A 4,504-nucleotide genomic window follows, 5' to 3' on the forward strand; every position below is an offset into this window, starting at 1 on the left:
TCTTGATCCCATTTAGTAGGTAGCCTACTTACTAACACAGCACTTCAACAATTTACAAATTATAAATGAGTTAATATCTATATATACAACATCAGACACAGTCCCTGGCAAGTAATTAAAAGACATATTTCATAAGCCTCTTCAGAGTGTCTGCTGTAATTATACACCAATGTTCTGTAACACCTTTGCTATTGCTTTTGTTTTCCCTTTGTTCCACACTCTGTGTGCTTTAACCTTGTTTGTCCCAGGTTCCGTTTTTAGATAGATACAGGCAATAACTGCCTTTACATTAGTTAGAACAATGCCAAAACTTTAATAATGGGATAGGATTTTAAGAGCTGGAGCATTCATAGCTCATTAGGCAATGAGATTCCATTTCTGGTGTAAAACAGAATGGTTTAATGCTCTGGCATGCAGAGGCATTAAAGTGACTAAGAGTCTCACTATGGTTGGAAGAGATACACATGGAATATGAGGTAGTACAATTTATTGCAAAGATAAATGCTGTGGAAATAATAATTCAAAAATTCTTTAAATGAATTAAAATTTTGAAAAGGTAAAATGGGAGATACCATTCAGCCAAAATTATCTGGTTTTTGCATTGACGACAATGTCTTGGGAGACATGTATCTGAAGAGTCTCGGACAAGACTACGAGCAGATTCACCTTGAACTTAGGCAAAGGTTGCTGTAATAGACACAGTGGTGTTTTCCTTACTAGGTTTCTTGTTTTCAAGAAAATGCCTTATTGGGAACAAAAAACCTGGCTGCACTCTGTGTCTGGTGGGTAGATGATACCTGGCCCAAGTGATCATAGCACTGAGTGCAGACAACAGAGCCACGCTCCAACCGCACCCCGAAGTTTCTCTCTAGTGGTCGAGTTGGGGTGGATGAGCTTGCTCTATTTGGCTTTCCCTGCTCTTCCTTACCAGAGACATGGGCCTCCACCATCCTAGCCCTCCTGCCCTGTTTAGAGCATCCTGTGGCCATTTCTGTCACCCAGGGGCCAGGTAGAGGAGAAGAGAGAAGCAGTAGCACTACCTGGCAAGAAACATGGTCAAGGAGGGGAGAACTCTGAGTTGGTCTGTGGATCTTCGGGTGGATAGTTCTCTGTGTGCAGTAACAAGGTGTGGAAAGGCAGGGCTGGAGGTGGATAGGTGTGGAAAGACCACCTGGGTGTCTAAAAGGGGAGACACCCCCACCCCTGCCCTCCATCCCCCCAGTGCACATCTACACTGGCATTGTTCTGACATGCCGTTGCCATGACACCCAACCCAGTGCAGACCCTTCACTAGGAGGCAGTGTGCACCATTTGCCACATTACTTCACCGACCCTGTCCATAGGCTATGGGCACAACTTCTGTCAAGTGTGTGTAACCCAGTTGTGGGGAAGGGAGGGTGAGAAGGACAGGGATGAATTAGACCAAGAAGAGGATGAGGACAGAGAAGTGGAGGAGGTGGAGGCCATTGGGGCTGGTGCCAGGTGGGTGGGACACTCCCATGGGAGCAAAGATTATGAGGGTGACGTGGAGGAGGAGATCAAGGAAGAAAAAGAGGAGGATGTATCTTGGACCAATGGCATGGATGAGTTCAACTGGGACTACATGGATTTTGTGTGGCAAGAGGAGGAGGACCTGGACTACTTAGGGGACATGAGAAGGGACCTCTGGGAAACAATGAGGAACAAGTTTTGGAGGAGGAAGAGAAGTTAGATATGTCACCCTACTGCCTCTGTCTCCAGCCCCTCGGAGGTGCTTCACTTGCCCCCAGTGCCAAAAGAGCTTTCTGTGGTGCAGTTTCTGCCCGGATCTGTAGCTGGCCAACATGGTTCAGGTGATTTGGCAGATGCAGCCAACCCCTGTTTGAGGGAGCCATGAGAATGAGCAGGACATCGAGCAGGGCATCTGTCCCAAACACGAAGAAGCCCTGAAGCTATTCTGCAAGGTAGATGAACAGGCTGTCTGTGTGATGTGCCTTGATCTATGAGCTACAAACAGCACAGTGTCGTGCCATTGGAGGGGGTGGTGCAGAAGTACAAGGCCAAACTGTAGGGACACCTGGAGCCACTGAGGAAGCACCCGGAGGTGGTGCAGCAGATGAAGGCCAAGGAGGAGAAGCAAATGACAGAGCTGAAGAGCCAGATGAAGTTAGAGCTGGCAGCTGTGACTCAGGGCTCACGCGGCTAACACCGTTTCTGGCTGAAGAGTAAACAGGCTTGCAGGGGCGTCTCCGAGAGATGCATGAAGCCCAGCTGGGGCACTCAGTTGCCGCAGCCAGCGCCATCTCAGGACAGGCTGCCCAGCTGAGCGGCCTGCTTGCTGAAGCTCAAGAACGGAGTCAGCAGGGTAGCCTACAGCTGCTTCAGGACATCAGGGAGAGGTTCAATAGGTGTGAAGAGGGGCAGCTGCAGCCCCAGAGGTCTGGTACCCTGACCTGTGTCAGCCCCATAGCCAGGATTTCCTGACAAATGCCATTGTGAGGAAAATGAACCGAATGTTCTGTCGCGTTGCAAGAGTGGACCTGACACTGGACCCTGACACTGGACCCTGACACAGCTCATCCAGCATTAATGCTGTCCCCTGATCACCATTGTGTCTGGCTGGCAGAAAGGTGGCAGGAAGTCCTTGACTATCCTAAATGTTTCTCAGGTGACTGCATTGTACTGGAGGCACGTGGTTTCCATTCTGGCCAGCACTACTGGGAGGTATAGATTAATGGGAGGTGGGGTTGAGCAGTGGGTACTGCCCGTGCATTAACCCATCATAAGGAAAAAGTGGACTCTGGAGACTCCTCTATGGGCACTGGGATGCCAGCTCCTCACATTATTATCATCATCACCCTGCTCCAGCCCAAAGTGTGGGGTGTGGGCACTAACAATAAATGCTACAAGGCACAAAGCTAAACAGAGCAGACACTGCTGAGCCCAAATGAGAAACCATGGTGCTATCTAGCCCATGTGCACACTTTCTTGGCTGCCTTCCTAGGTGGGCCAGTTTTCCCTTTTTTCCCGGTGCTTTCAAACTCTGCCCTTGAACAACGTGCCATCTACAGAGGCCCCTCTGGTCAGCACTGGGGTGCAGGTGGTAATAGAAGGTGACCCATAGGTTTGGAGACCCAAAGGTTCCTCCCACTATATTACTTCATTGCTTCCAGTTCTCTCCTGACCCAACCTCTACTTCTCCTTCTGGGAGCCTTAAAGAATCCTGGCCTCCAATTCAACCTCATTACCTACTGTTTGTCTAATTCATCTGCATGGGTTCCTCATAATGAGATCAGCAGTTGGTCTTCCCTGTTTAGCCCAGTCCAGCTCTGGAGCCTGAGTTTTGAGTAGGAGATGAGAGAATGATTTCATTCATTAACTTCCTTTTCTTTTTCAACCTTACATCAATCCTGAGGCTACAGAGTTTGGGTAAGTCTTACAGCATCCCCACTGAGTTCAACTCTCTGGTGCAATTTTTAGCTAAGGGATTTGAGCGCTACTTTGGGTAGACAGACTGGGTAAAAGGGTCAAGCTGGGTACAGAAATACCCACTCTACTGATACCCACTCTACTGGGAAAGTAGGATTGTTTCCTTCCATCCCCAATTTCTACCTTCACAGACCAATCAGAACTTAGCTTCTGTCACAGATCTGGAATCGTCAGTGATTCAAACTATACCATTTTACAACCCAATTATTTTCTCTCCCTTCCTTTCCCAGTATCAAATTGGGGTCAAAGCTCCAGGTTTTCCCACCCCTCTCCTACAGGCTTTCTCTTTTCTAGTCCTTTGTTCATTGCAACTTGTTACTTTCTGTTCCCTCCAGTTGGCAAGCCCTGACATGGAGCCAGGGATGGAGACAGTGGGTTTGAATCCCTGGGAGAAGAGCCTTGGGTATAAACTGTTTTTCTAGTAACACCTTGCTTTCAGTCACTTACCAACTTCTATCCTCTGCTTTGAAGCCTGAAATCAATTCATGTTCTTTGGGGGAAGGGGGGAAGTTGTTTCTATTGCAGAAATTAATGTTTATTTGCTTCAAAAAAAAAAAGAGGAAGAGGAAGATATACCAAGTGAGTACTTTGAATAGACAATTATGAGAAACTTGGAATGGCAGTGTTTCACAAAATCTTGGCTTTCTTTGCTATCAGAAAACTCTTTCTACCCTTCCAAAGAGTATTCCTCAAAAGTTGATGTTTATCACCCATGATGTTTGCTGTGTACATCATTGTCTAAAATCATAGATAAGATCAATTTCAGCCCAATTTGAACAGAAGGATATGGGTTTGTATCTAGATGTAATACCAAACATGCAAAGAATCTGAAGTACATAGTTAATATGAAATGGCAAAGACTTAAGGGTATTTGACCAGAATTAGTGGGAACATTACTGAAATTGCAAGAATTCAGTAAATGGAGATTACTTATCCTTGATTCAAGATTCAATGACTTGGCAGGGACATGTAGAACAAATTATAATACCATTCTTGGTTTCCAGTCCCTTTAAAGTTTGTACAAAATGATAGCCTA

At 46.5% G+C, this 4,504-nt stretch overlaps 1 pseudogene; it reads left to right on the plus strand.

Moving 5' to 3' along the window:
- Positions 1-1,249: 1,249 nt before the first annotated feature.
- Positions 1,250-3,096, plus strand: LOC101527684 (E3 ubiquitin-protein ligase TRIM41-like; annotated as a pseudogene).
- Positions 3,097-4,504: the final 1,408 nt, after the last annotated feature.

This window comes from Ochotona princeps, chromosome 5 (genome assembly GCF_030435755.1).
Source record: "Ochotona princeps isolate mOchPri1 chromosome 5, mOchPri1.hap1, whole genome shotgun sequence".
Taxonomy (NCBI): domain Eukaryota; kingdom Metazoa; phylum Chordata; class Mammalia; order Lagomorpha; family Ochotonidae; genus Ochotona; species Ochotona princeps.